Here is a 15715-nt window from a genome sequence, read left to right on the forward strand (position 1 = left end):
GTTTAAGTAACCATTATTCTCCTGTAATTCGATGATCCAGGAGTCAGTTGTGTTCATGGTTCAAATAGCTTTGGCCGGGTCACCAAAAGTGACCAAACTCAGTATTCGTTCTAGCTGAGGATCGGGGTTTGGCAAGCATTCTGAGACTGGTCCAATTAATGAGAGGCAATATGAGTGGTGATCTCAAATAAACTCCAATTTATGTTTTTAGAATATGTAAAACATTGCAAATGACAATATATTAAACATAATTAATTAAAAAATCACCTCCCTTAAAACTGAACATAAAACTGTAGTGACTAACAGTCCCTGTAAACACACATGGTAGTTTTTTAAATTTTCCTTTTCTTTCATCACTCCTAAACTGAGGACCAATTAACCTTGGCATTAGACTAAACCCAAATTCAGTCAATTCATGCACTGGGCCAATGTGACTGTTCTAATACTTATTGAACCAAACTGTATCTTTTAGGTACCATGCTCATTGTTAGAACCTTGGGTCCTTATTTTCTCAGTTACTTCTCATTGTAAGTCCTGAGTTAGATGTTGATTACTTGGCATTACAGATCAGAACTGTGAAGTTCAGCAGTTTAGGGGGTTTGTCCAGATCTTCTGGCTCCATCACATCCAGCAGCCTACCCAAATCTGTCCTTTTTGGACTCTTTGGCCTTATGAATAAGTTAATTCTGACAGTGTCATTCCATTTTCCTAGAGACTTGCTCCATGTATCTTTTCAAATTTATCTTTACCATACATCTTGAGTTTTGGACACATAACTACATAACTACATAACTACACATAAGTATCATGTCTTTCTTTTTCCACGATTTTGCCAATGCCACTTCCACTACCTGGGATAAAGTTCTGCACATATTTTTATGTTTACATATGAAGCATCCTTTAATACATTACTTACATGGTCACTTTCTCTCCAGTCCTCTTGCTTGGTCTGGTCCTAAGTAGGTAGTACTATTTCTGCAGTTCCAAAGCATTTTATTTGTGCAGTGGTTAGTACTTAATACTATATTATTTAGAAAGAATTATAGTTTTTTTAAAAAGATTTTATTTATTTATTTGACAGAGATCACAAGTAGGCAGAGAGGCAGGCAGAGAGAGAGAGAGAGGGAGGCAGGCTCCCCGCCAAGCAGAGAGCCGGACGTGGGCCTCAATCCCAGGACCCTGGGATCATGTCCTGAGCCGAAGGTAGAGGCTTTAACCCACTGAGCCACCCAGGTGCCCCAAGAATTATAGTTTTTATAGTTTCAAGCTATTGCCCATTGAACTGTAAGCAATCGAATTACCAGTTTTATTTGCCCTTTCTAGGTCCTATGATATCTAGCTTAATATCATGAAATTGCAGAGAACTAATAAGTGCATATGGGATAGAAATTGTGTTATCTTAAATTAAATGTGTGTGTTGAGACATTTTGAGCTAATGATATCCTGATTATTTAATTTCCCAAAGTAGAGATTAGAGGGAAGCTGATCTTAAAATCTATTGGTAGGATGACATAATCATTATTATTATTTATCTGTGAAACCCAAAATGCTCCAAGACACTGAGTTTATTGATTTCTCACTCATCAGTTCACTGTTTATTTATTAGCTCAACATAAAATTTTATAACAAGTGATGGGATCGATATTTCCTTTTTTGCTTTGTAATTGCATGGTGGTGGGTATTACTGAGGGCACGTACTGTGTGGAGCACAGGGTGTGGTCCATGAATTCTGGAACACTGAAAAGAAATAAAATAAAATGAAAAAAAAAGAATTAATTTAATGAAATAGCCATAAAGCAACCGCCTGGGCCCACCTCAACACGGGGAAAAGAACAATAGTCAGTAGGCTAGTGTCACAGATGTGTTCTGCATTGTTTGAGATCTTCACTGGGATTAATATTATAATATGTGAAATGAGGTTGACCATATCTGTTATTAGGAAGCTGTAGTTCTTTAATTTTTAACATTCAAAAAGACATGCTTTTCAATTTAATGGTAGTTAGTAATGGTTTAGGGTTTAATAAAATTTTGAATAGTAATTACTTTCTTGTCGAAGACCCTATTTATATCCTCAGCTGTACCGTTCAACAGATGACGTTTGGTGAGTGTTTGATGTACAGGATTTCATGACCACAGAGTGAGAAAGACTTTCGTTTCTCCTACATTCCTGGAATTTGATATCGGTATTCATTTCTAAATGAGAATTTTATGCACAGTCTAATGGGAAAAGCTTCTATCATTACCTTCTCAGAGTGAAATCACATTAAATGATGAACCTATATCCTAGGTATTTATGTGGCATGATATAAATTCAGTATCTGTCAGAATACTGCATTGGAAATCTGATCAGAGTAGAATTATTGAAAGATGGTGTTTTAGAAGTGGAAATTTTGTTATGACAAGTCGAGACAGGGCTGAAATCATGCTAGCTGGCTGTGGAATAAGCACAATTAGAGTTTGTTCAAATTTAAAACCCAGTCCTTGACAACAAATAAATGGAGGTGTCGAATCTCATTTCGATCACATTCAGTAATGACCTTGAGTGCATGCAAATGTGAGATTTACTCAATGGGGCTCTGTGACAACTCTACGATTCAACTGTGAAATTAGAGTAGCTTGTACCTAAAGTGGAATTTCACACCTACTGAAAGAGTGGCCTGTTTCTTTAGTTATGGTGGTTAGAAAAATAATGCCGCGGTTGTATTTCCATTTGTTTATGTGAGCCCCGGTACCCTCACCCATTGGCGGATGTGCAGTATATATGTATTTAATGCCTTAATATCCTAGTAACTAAGCACTGACTGTAGCAGTAATAAATATCTGAGTCCCTAGGGAATTGCACTATGAAAGTTTACAAAATGCATATATTGAACTCTGCTGCATTTCCTTGGGATTTAACACATCCAGGCAGGCAGGAATTGAAGCCTAACAAACAGAAATCATCTGCTTCCTATTCCCTATGTAAACTGCCAACTATCTGCCCGTGCCAAGCTAATGATTGGGAAACTCGAACTATTAAATTGGAAAGTAATTTTTATTGGTTCAGAGAATTCAGCTGGGGATGCACGTTAGAGTGTTTCCACATGGCTGTACTTCATACACTGGCAAAGTATACGTATTTTTCTATCAAATTTGTGAATTTACCATTTCATAAGAGAAAGAGGTTCCTTCTATGAAATTCTTTTTCATGGCAGTCTTCTCTTTATGTCTGTATTCAATGTAAGAAAGATAAATGCATTAAGAACTGAATTGGGAGTGAAGAGATGAATGTTTTCATTGCACAAGTCATAGACAGGAAAAATCACTACCTCAATTTATGTCAATGTTACATGCATGTCACATGTGAAACGGAAAACACCTTGAGTCACAACAAGGAAATTTGTATGTCTTTTTGCAGCTTTAATGTGTTCATATTCACAATGAATGTTCATGAAGCATAAAAAGTATCTTTGTCCAAGCATATTTGACCAGAGATCTAGTATACATATGTTTGCATATTTGAGTGGATTATTATTCATCCCAACACATTTTTGGGTCACACTGTCTAAGATTTTCCATTGCAGCAGGCAAACTTTTAAGTCATAGTACGGTTTTAAGATGACAGAATGTTCTTCTCTGTCACGTTTAGGGAAGTCATCTCAGACCCTCTCTTAGTCTATCCAAGGATCATAGTACATGAGATGTACTATGAGTGCAAAAAGAGGAAAAAATTCTTGAATTAGTTTACTCATCTCTAGAATAGACTGATTTTATATTATGTGCATGAAGGGAGAAATTATCCTTTGAAAGTTCTTACTCTTGATTCACATAAAATTCTACATTTTTTTTGTCACATCAATGATAGGATGTTGACATACCCACCCAGAGCTGTCACAGTCCCCGGGAACTGGCTGTGCTTCCAGTAGCTACCACAGGATGGGGACATACGTTTTGGAGAGTTAGGAGATTTTCTTTGCCTAGATCAATATTTTCCTCAGCACACCCCAAGCTTTGTTTTGATGGCCAAAACGGTCTATCCTGTTTCCATTCCTGTCTAAAGGTACGGAGGAAAGAAAGCTTAGCAACAAATTTTTATCTTCTAAAACTTATAGTAGTATAAATCCAGAAGAATTTTCATTCTTTAATTGCAAAGTAAATATCTGTCTTATTAAGGGGACCTACTTTTTATCCTGCCCCCCCATCTCCAAATTCCACTTCCTGAGCAGAAGTTACATATATATGGTCAGCCCCTTTAGAAGGTATTTCTTGTGTGTTCCACTGACTTGTATTTTGAGTCCTTGTTTTCAAGTGACTGAACTCTTTGTTCTGTTCTTTACCAGTCCTGGGAATTATTTCCCCCCATATTTCAGCATTGTGCAACAAACTTTTCAAATTTTCTAAGCATATGTTGAAGCTAAGCCAACATCTTAGGAAGAAGGTGGTTGCTGTCCCCTTTGAACAATCAGATTTGTTCATATCACATGGATTCAAACGTGGCTATTGAATAAAAGTTGAGATGTTTCACACTGAAAATGGTATCCTGTTGCTTGTGGGAGCCATTTACTAAAGTGCTTTTCACCCTCTTTAGACTGTGGGAGAGCTCTGTGAAAGCCGCGCTTGGGATGTACTTTCACTTATCAACCCTGCTGATTCGGAGAGCAATAGCTATTCAGTGAAGTTAGGTCACCATTAAAGAGATGTTAGTGTGAACTGAGGAGTAGTGCTTCTTACATATAAGAGATGAGGAGGAAAACTCCTTACATACCCTTAACTTTGATAGACTTTATTTTTGAAGATAAAGAGTAAAGAAGCTACTTTATTATTATTTTTTTTAATTTCCATTATTTCCATTTCCTATGGACCTACTTTCCCAGTCTTCATAGTATGAACTAACTGGTTGTGTTTTTAACTACTCTCATAACATAGTGCCCTCATTTGTATATTTCACTGTGTATGTGCATCAGACATTACATGTCAGATACCAAAAATTATGTCATAAGCTCCTTGAAGGCAATATGGTTTTTCTGTCCTCATCCCCATTCTTGTCATGCCTGAAGTAGAAATAGTGCTCAGTAAATGCGCAATGAATTAATGAATTTCATACAAGTAAAACTTATCTGCTCAAAATTGCTTGAAACATTGGTTCTTTCCCCCTCAAACACTTTTTTATAGAACCTGTTTGTTTTTATGAGATTTCTCAGCCAGTGAGAAAACAAAGCAAAAGCCTTCCCTTGAACGAAAAATTCAGTCACTCACACTGAAGACAAAACTCTGTCCCTTCATCCACAGGTACTGACCTCACATTCTCCACCAAGCAGGAGGAGGGCATCACATGAGCCCCTTCAAAGGTGTTTTCTCCTGTCTATGCACTGACCACTGCTCTTTATTTTTTTTTAAGATTTTATTTATTTATTTATTTTTGACAGAAAGATAGCTCAGGTAGGCAGAGCGACAGGCAGAGGGAGAGGAAGAAGCAGGCTCTCCACTGAGCAGGGAGCCAGACGTGGGGCTCGATCCCAGGACCCTGAGATCATGACCTGAGCTGAAGGCAGATGCTTAACCCACTGAGCCACCCAGGCATGCCAGTGACCACTACTCTTAATGTGCTCATTGCTTACCACTAAATGGTGGAGGCAGACAGTAATTCAAAATCCTGCTGTTGCCAAGAGAATATTGGCATCTGACTCTGGTCTCTGCTCTCAGAGCGTACCACAAAATCATACTCAGGAAAGGCACACTGGAATTGGAGATTGTGCTGCTTGTCTTCTACAGAATCTAGTGCTGACAGTTGCTTCTGTGACTGAGTCCTTTTCACGTCAAGGGAGTCTTGAGTCTTGCCCCCACAAATGTTATCTTAACATCTCTGCTGTCTTACTTTACATCTTGTAAATTATCGAGGAGAAAATGTACCTGTTTTGAGGTACTGTTTACTACATGACCCTGCCCACAACCCAGTCATAAGCATTTGTTCTACTCGGGACAGTGCCATGTTCCTCGTCCATACAGCCCTTTAACAGCAGGGTTCCACTTCGGTTCTCTAATTTTATGTATACCATGCTGGCAGACTTTGCATGCCCAGAGAAACTTCTCAACACATGCTCCCCAATGAGTACTCACACTTCATGAGCCATGGGAACCCCATTCCCAGTGTGGTGCTTCTCTTCTAGGACGACTCAATCCAACAGTTGTTCAAGAGCTTTTATGAAAGAAAAGTAGATCAGAAAAAAAAAAAAAAGATCATGGGGATAAAGGTACATCACAGGGAATATAGTCAATGGTATTGTAATGGTGTAGTGACGGATGGTAGTTACACTTGCGCTGAGCCCAGCATAACATATAGACTTGCAGAAATCACTATGTTGTACACCTGAAACTATTATAATTTTATATGTCAACATTACTTCACTTAAAAAAAAGAAATCAATGGCCTACTTGCTGCCTGAGCTCAGTGTCAGCATTGGGGTCCCATGGATCTTCACAATAACAATCCAGAGAGGGGAGGAGGGCAGTCTTTCTCTTTTTGAGTGAGAAAGCTCACTGCTGCTATCTCCTAGTGACTGTTTTTTCTCTCCAATGACTTGCTGGACCCCCTTTGGGCATTTTGCTAGTGATTCAACCACAAGTGACAGTGAGTATTTGAATTGCTTTGCACGCACCCAAAACCTGTCACCCGTATGTCCTCGGCATCATGGAGATTGCCATGCTTTATCCTCTAGAAGTCTCCATCCCTCTGGAAAAGCAGAAGGAAAGTGTCATACCATGGGGGCATTTATTTTCTTGGGTTTTTGGGGTTTTTTTTCAGTTGTTGTTGTTGTTGTTGTTTGACAGAGGGAGATCACAAGTAGGCAGAGAGGCAGGCAGGGGGGAGGGGGAAGCAGGCTCCCTGCTGAGCAGAGAGCCCAATGCCAGGCTTGATCCCAGGACCCTGGAATCATGACCTGAGCAGAAGGCAGAGGCTTAACCAACCCACTGAGCCACCCAGGCGCCCCTTTTCTTGGGGTTCTAGATATTGGTCCTCATCACTGAATTTCACCTCTTTTAAAATAGCTGGAGAGCCCTGGGAGGACACGGTGAGGCATGCCATTTTAATTAAAAAGCATTACTTTGAGAAAGAGAACAAAAAGACAAATTCCCATTTCTTTAGACCTCCACTGTCCTGGAAAGGACTTTTTTTTTTTTTTCTGGACATCTTAATATGTTTATGGGGTATTCCCAGAGTCCTTCAAAATCATTAAGGATTATACTATATTGCCAATATGTACCACACTTTTTAAATTCAAGTCTGTATAAATTTTACCCACACCTAACATCACCTCATAACAATTTACTTATTGTGAGCTTAAAATAGCAGAGTATAGATCAAAATCTTCACAATAGGCCTAAATGAAATATACTTGAAAAAGTCTTTAAATTTGGTAATCATGTTTTCATCATTTGCAAGGTCAAATTAAACCTAACTACTTCCGAGTTAAATTAAATGTGAGAGGGGAGCCTGGGTGGCTCAGTGGGTTAAAGCCTCTGCCTTCAGGGGCACCTGGGTGGCTCAGTGGGTTAAGCCTCTGCTTTCAGCTCAGGTCATGATCTCAGGGTCCTGGGATCCAGCCCCACATCAGACTCTGCTCAGCGGGGAGCCTGCTTCCTCCTCTCTCTGCCTGCCTCTCTGCTTACTCATGATCTCTCTCTGTCAAATAAATAAATAAATAAATCTTAAAAAAAAAAAAAAAAGCCTCTGCCTTCAGCTCAGGTCATAATCCCAGGGTCCTGGGATGGAGCCCCACATCTGGCTCTCTGCTCCACAGGGAGCCTGCTTCCTCCTCTCTCTGCCTGCCTCTCCGCCTACTTGTGATCTCTGCCTGTCAAATAATTTTTTAAAAACAATAATAAATAAATAAAAATAAATTAAGAACCAGTGGAAGGACCTAGCTCGATGCTCAGTGAACTTGGTTCTCATTTTCCTCTGCATGTTTATACCTATACTGCAAACTCCTGCAAATCCATTTCAAGTACCCCTCTCACTGATAGTTTCCTGCTTTTCAAACCTCCCTTGGTATCCACCTAGGTAACTGCTGGTTTTTCTTACTTGAAATTCTACACGAAACAGCTTTGGTTTCCATCACAACCGATTTGGTGTTTTCTACACTGCATAATAAAATCTTGCTAAGGTTACAGTTAATTCAATTATTTCGCTTCAAGAATCAGCACTTTTCGATTGTAATTGCCCTTGATAAGTATTTCTAAACATAGCTGTTCTAAACAGAGCATACTGAGCATAACCTGTTCTCGACGGCTGCAGGCCATCGTTAAATGACCTGGTGCAGGGATCTGCAGTCGGTGCAGTGGGACATGATGCTGAGTGGGCATGGTCTGTAACGACTGTCCTGGAATTTGCTTCCACATGGTCTGTAACGACTGTCCTGGAATTTGCTTCCAAAGAAACATTCCCTGTTATCAGCAAGATTTTCAGTCATTTTCCTCTTCCCAAGAAAAGTGGAGTGTGCCCTGTGTAGCCATAAGACTCTCTATCGTGAAACAGCAGACTCTCCAAATACTTATTCAGGTTTGACTCTTACAAACCCACGTGCAAATATTCATTTTGAGAAACAAATGAAAACTTATTTATTTATTTATTTATTTATTTATTTTTACCCTCCAACTCTTGTCCTTTTATTTCTTTCTTTCTTTTTTTTTTAAGATTTATTTATTTATTTGACAGAGAGAGAGACACACACACAGCGAGAGAGGGAACATAAGGTGGGGGAGTGGGAGAGGGAGAAGCAGGCTTCCCACAGAGCAGGGAGCCCGATGCAGGGCTCGATCCCAGGACCCTGGGATCATGACCTGAGCTGAAGGCAGACGTTTAACGACTGAGCCACCCAGGTGCCCCTTGTCCTTTTATTTCTATAGCAACTGGACTTCCTCACTGGATCTTATCCTAGCATGGTCTATCACACACTTTGATTTCACCTTGCCAGGCCACTGACACAAATCCTGATGTAGGCCTTATTATCAGACTGTGCTTGGGGATGGTGAATTCAGATCTTTTGTCAAAGTAGGAAAATAAACTCCTAAACAAGCTCATTTTATGTATTTATTTTTTTACCTACAACCATTAAGAATTGAAAGGAAAATGGATCATGAAGATTGAAGCATGTGCCTTTTTTTTTTTTTTTTCATTGAAGTATAGTTAACCCGCAATGTCACTTTAGTTTCAGGTGTCCAACACAGCGATTCAACAAATCAGTACCTTCTCCTGGGCTCATCACAAGCGTAGCTCCCATCTGTCACCATGCAGCGTGATTACAGTACCATTGACTATATTCCCTATGTTGTGCCTTTTATCCCTGTGACTTACTGATTCCGTAACTGGAAGCTTGTATCTTCCACTCCCCATTCTTTATTTTATCTGTCCCTCATCCTCCTTTATTCTCTCCATCCCTCACTCCCTCCCCTCTGGGAACCACCAGTTTGTTCTCTGTACTTAGGGATCTGATGCAGCTTTTTTGTTTGTTTGCCTGTTTATTTGTTCATTTGTTTTCATTTTTAGTGAGTTTTTAACGATCTCATTTTAATATCTGCAGCAGCAGTATAATTGCCAAAAAGAAACCTATCACCTCAAATTTTGTAGTCTTGTAAAGCATGACTAGCACCCTCTCTTTTACCCACGAATTGCGTCAATATTGTGAAACATGGTAATCAGTTATTGAATATTACAAAGTATTGGACTTAAAATTCATTAAGAGTCCTCCCAAGACAAAACCTCCCCATTTCACAAATGACATTTGTTCAGGAAGATTAAGGGACACAGTTAGAGGCTGAGTTGGGACTGAAGCCAGTGCTGTCTGATGGTGGAGCCATGATGTCTCCCTGTTGTCATGTGGTGTCTTCTGCCTGGTGTCGCGGGAATGGCCATGCTGAGGTACAGGGACCAACACCTCTACAGCCTCTCTTCCGCTCTCAGAGCTGAATCTCTTCATCCCTCACTCTTGTCTTCTCAGGCATAGAAACCTCAAAGTCAACACCAATCCATTCCAGTCATTCCTAGCACCAAGACAGCAGCTCTGTTTTTCTCCACACTCTGCTGCTTTTTCTTTACATTTTGTCACATGCCTCTTCCTTTTGTCTCTTCCACTTCTACAAGAAAATGTTTCATTTAATAATATTTGCCAAAAGGAAGTTCATTTCCTTTTGTCTAGTAGACAAGACTTCACAGTATACTGATGTCATTTTGGTGTTTTAAAACTTTTTATTTATTTATTTATTTTTACTGTCACCCTTGTTGGGGCTTAGAGCTTAGGAACAGCTGCTTTATTGATTTCTTTTTTGAGAGGAGGTAGAAGAGAAGTCTCCTTACTTGGAGAGGCAATTTAAAATTCTGAGATCCAGAATGTTGTTTTTACTTCATAAGTAAAGTATCATTTATGAACTCATTCCATAAATAATTCTTGAGGGATTACTGTATGCTAGGCATCTGAGGAAACATAGAGGACAAGTCAGATTGACGTAGATTTCTCTCAGGGAATTTTTATATTCTGTGGGAGAAATAAACCAAAAACATACGTAAATCGATGTACAAAGGAGTTAGTTCTAGATATTGAGAAATGCTAGAAAGAAGCCAAAGCAGGACTGCATGGTATGAGAGAGGCTGGAGGAGATTGGAGTCTGCAAGACTTCCGAAGGAGGCTGTTTCACGAGAGAGACAAATGAAGGAGAGACATCCGACAAGCAGAGGCAAAGAGAGAGTTTTAGGAAAAGGGAAAACACTTGCAGAGGTGCCAAGGCAAGAAAGAGACTCTAGTGTTTTAGAGCCCCCCCCCCCCAAAAGGCCAGAGAGGCTTACATCTACAGACAAAAAGTAGAGTAGTACATGGTGAGGCATTTAGGGTCTAAATCCTATAGGGTTGATTGGCTGAATTGCTTCCCTTGCCCCAAATTCATATGTAGATGATGGTACCTAGAGATGGAATTTGGGGGCATAATTAAATTTTAATGAGGTCATGAGGATGGAGCTCTTGTGATGGGGTTACTGGCCTTATAAGAAGGGAAATAGATAAAAGAGATCTGTCTCCGCGCATGTGAGGCCACCGTGAGAAGAAGACATCTGCAAACAAGGAAGAGGGCTCTATGCCGACACCCTCGGCTCGGGCTTCCAGGCTGCAGAACTGTGAGAAATAAATGTATGTTGTTTAAGCCACCTAGGCTCTGGCATTTTGTTAGAACTGCCTGAGCGGTTAGACAAGGGCCATAGAACCCACATTAAAGTCATTCGTATTTTGTTTTAAGTAACAAAGAAGGTGGTGAATAGATTCTCCATGACGGGCTTCTGGCTTAATAACCTTGAACACTGTAGCACTTCTAAGCAAATGGGCTGAGACATAGCAAATATGTGATTGAATCTCTACATTTTCAGTAAAAATTCAACAACACTTATTATTGTTTGGTGGTTATTATTATTATTGCTCAGATACTTGCTGGAAAAATGTCTCCATTTTTTTTCATTAAAAATTTGTCCTTCCGGGGCACCTGGTGGTTAAGTCTGTCTTTGACTCAGATCATGATCCCAGTGTCCTGGGATGGAGACTCCCTGCTCAGCGGGGAGCCTGCTTCTCCCTCTCCTCCCAGCTCATGGTACTCTGTCCCTATCTCTGTCTCTTTCTCACAAATAAATAAGAAATCTTAAAAATTACTTGTCCTTCCATATTTGTTAAAGCGAACATTGTTTAGTTCTTAATTTACATTGCAAATGAATGAATGTTCCAAAAAATAAAAAACTGCAGAACACAAAACTGAACACTTTTGTAAAGTTGGCTTTATTCTCTAAGTCCTCCTAAATCAAACATGTCCTTCAAAAGTTAGATAGACTTTTTCTGTTCCTTCATAATCAATTCCATGGAAATGTAGAACCATTGTTCTATTGGGGACATAGAAACAATTATATTGATAGATCCATGTATTGTTTTGAGCGTTAATAAGAAGATGTAATTATTTTAAAGTTCTTGTGTGCTGTGAAAAAGTGGTCATTAACTGTAATTTACATAGTTAGGTATAACTTTTTATTAGGTAATAGATTAAGTTTCGTCAGTCCTCTCCCTCTCCTACCTGGGATGTGTTCATAGGATGTTCCCATCAATTCCTCATTCTCAGAACCCTCTTCTACTTCGTTTTCCTCCCCCTTTGCCCACCAAAACTAGGGTATCACCGAGGTATTCAGGAGACAGACAATCACCTCCTTTAGTCTGATCCCAAATATTGTTATTCATGAAATCAGGTTAAAGTTACATGATGCAAAGATTTGGACAAAAGATAGTAACAACAGGGCTAGGGGTAGACGACATCTCATTACTGTCTAATTTGTGCAGGCCATGTCCTTGTGAAGAAATAGGAAATGACATTCCCATGCAGACTGCTTTACTGATGGAGAAGGCAATTACAGATTGCGAGAAGATATGCATATGATTTTTCAGGACTCGATGACTTTTATTTGGTGCACGCTTCTCGCCATCCATCACTTCTTTTCAGTTATCATTGCGTTCTCTGAGGAACCAGGGAGTTCATTAAGCGGCCACAAGCCATTTCCTTGGAACTTTGCAGTTTATTTTATTTCTGTTCACATGCTACTCATTGAATAACATTTCCTTTAATCTATCCATTTCTACAAAAATGCTATTTAGGTATATAGGTAAGGCAGGAAAATAGTAAACGTAAATTTCTAAGAAATCATCCTCAAATAGCATTTCAGAGATTAGAAAATGCATTAACACATATCATCTCATTTCCTTTGTTTCAGAAAAAGCCTGCTAGGTAAATTGGACAGATATTATATCATTTTAGAGATAAAAGACACTTGGAGGTCATGCTAATTAACTATGCAAAGTCCAAGGCTAAGTAATTAACTCATGATTCCTACCTTAATGTTCATTCTGTACCCAAGTACGAATGGTTATTTAACATACTTTTGACCAGGAAAATGTAATTTGCAGTATTCAGGATCTGGACATTTAAGGTTAATATTTCTGCAAACTTGAATGTATATTGCTTTTTTATCAGGAAAAAAAAAAACGATTTAAAAAGTTAGAAAGCATATAGTCTGTAATACCCAATTTAACCAATGTATGGAGTTTCACATGTTTCCCAGGACATGTACTAAAGTTTTGTGAATATGCCTGTCTCTGTATTTATATTAATATCTGCAATGCCATTCAAAGGTAGAATACTTTGGTATTTGAAGACACTTTTTCTGATTAGTAGTTTCAAATTAATTTTGAAGATGGTCTAAAAAAGTAAGTTAAAATGGTCTAAATTTCAATAATTTTTATCTATGGATTAAGTATTCACATATTTGCTACAAACATTCAAATTTTGTGGTAACTAAAATATAAAATGACTAAAAACATAAAAAGAAAAATGCTATTGTATATTAACATTTAACACAATGAGGCATAAAATATTTCTCCTAGGAAAAAATGTATCATTTATCTAGAATAAAGCATTCTGAGAGTATGATTAAAAAAAAAATTATCACCACTTAAAAGTAGCCATTAGGCTAAAGAAAAAAAAGAGTTTTATGGTAAATATGAAACTATTTTATTCCTTACATTTACTAATGTTGCTTATTATTTTCAGTCTTCAACTGGGTCAGCCTAATGAAAACGTTGTTGAATACTGTGTTATGCTATATCAAATATTCTTCAATGTAGTCTGTACCCCCAGGGTCTTTATCCTGTGAAGTTCCCATGCTTTCTGGAATCATCTCTCTCTCTCTCTCTCTTTTTTTTTTTTTTTGCTTATTTCTGCTTCCATCAGGCTTAAAAGGAAAGAAAACAAATATACAGAGGGAATAGGTGATGAAACCCTAAAATACACCAACACATTTACATACACATGACTACCTTGAATCTTAGAGTCTGTTTCCACAACTACATTGAGAAAATCTCCCGAGGACTCCAAAGGAAGAGAATAAGGATGAGATGAGTTCTCTTTCTGAATCTGAATTGTTTAGAGTGAAAGATTTCATGAGCCAGATCTGAACACAGCTAATAAAAAAGACCTGACTTCTGTTGGGAGACAGAATATATATGTATGCTTTTGTATGGATTAAGTCCAGATTTATTATCCTGAACTCTTCACCCAGCATTAATCATAAATTAACTTAGTGACAACTTAAAACTATAAAAAAATTTCATACGCGGCTTGAATAATCCATTTAACAGGTCAGATCAATGGCTTGGCTCTGTGCTTTCTTTCAGTTGGGTTTTCGGCGGACATACTGTCGCTTTACCAATTTTGTTCTCCCAGGCAATCAAGAGCAGGGGGGGTTGATTTCCCTGTGTCAGGGAACACAAATCAACTTGAAAGGAAGAGTATGGCTGATTTAATGCCATATATTATACAGAACAAGAGAAATGACAGTTCCTAAGACTAAACTTAAAGCGATCAAGAAAGTTATCTGGAGAATCTCACCCTTTAGGAATGCTTAGCTGTTACATACACATTTGTCTATTTTCCCCTAGAAATATATTCCCCAAGCGATGCCAAGCATGTTCTCTTGTTTATAATTACTTGGGAAGAGGATGACTAATGAATAGCTTCTCTCCCTCCTGTGTGTCTGATGAACAAATATTTTCCAAGAAAGTCAGACACATTATTCAGTTCATTGTATGAAATAAGTCCACCTAGGGGTTGGTATTTTAATAAAACAATTATCAAAAATTTTAAATTCTTTTTTTCATTATTCTCACCTGTGATCTATTTTGCATTGTCACATTCTATAATGTGATGTATTCCTGTGAAATCCCATTATGCTTAAGTGTATTTTATTTAATTTAAGTATATTGATACATTAAAGGAGAAAGTGTAGGCTGATGATCTGGCAGGTAGAACCATCGAAAGAACAACCCATGTACCTTCCTGACTACTCAAAATGAAGCAATGGGGAAGAAAGAAGCTATGGAAATAGAATAGTGTTGGCTCACCAGTTTCTTAGCCAAGTGATAAGGAATTCGATCCCTCTAAGTCTCAGTAACCTCTTCTGTTAATGCAAATAATAAAGGTTTTGTCCTCACAATTAAATGAGGTTTTTCACTTAACTGAGAAGCAGATATTTTAATTTGTTAATCAAAATCACATATTACTAGCAATATTTATTTCTAAGATGTGAATCCACTATAAACCTCTGAATATATATGATGTATTGAGGGTGTAGGTGAACTTTGAAAGAATTTCTTCTAATATTAATTACCTAAAGTTAGCTAAAAATATATATTTTTTAAATTCATTGTCCTTTACCACATTTTTGATGAATAGCTTTGTTTGGAAAGTTGCAATGAAACTTCTTCTTGACATGATTTTGTAATCTGCAAAAGCAGATTAGAAATATGGGACAGTACATTTGCCATGACAAAGAATAAATACGTGAAGTTTGGGAAAGTTTTAAGCTTCTAAATTATGCAAATTTGTGAGCAAATATAATAGTACAGACTCATACACTGAAGCAGAAAATTAGAATCTGTGATTTTAGACACTTTAATAATAAAGCCCGTTAATTGCTACTGACAGTCCTTTAGAGATGAAAAATCATTGTATTTTCAGGTTTGGCCCAATGGCTGTGGAAAAATATTATTCCTCACTAGTGGATGATCTAATTTAACTAAAGAGTAAACCCTATAAAATCAGAGTTGATAACCTGGTTGATTAATGTGCCTAGTAATTCTATTAGAGTAAGATATAATTTAAGAATCCA

This window comes from Meles meles, chromosome 4 (genome assembly GCF_922984935.1).
Source record: "Meles meles chromosome 4, mMelMel3.1 paternal haplotype, whole genome shotgun sequence".
Taxonomy (NCBI): Eukaryota; Metazoa; Chordata; class Mammalia; order Carnivora; family Mustelidae; genus Meles; species Meles meles.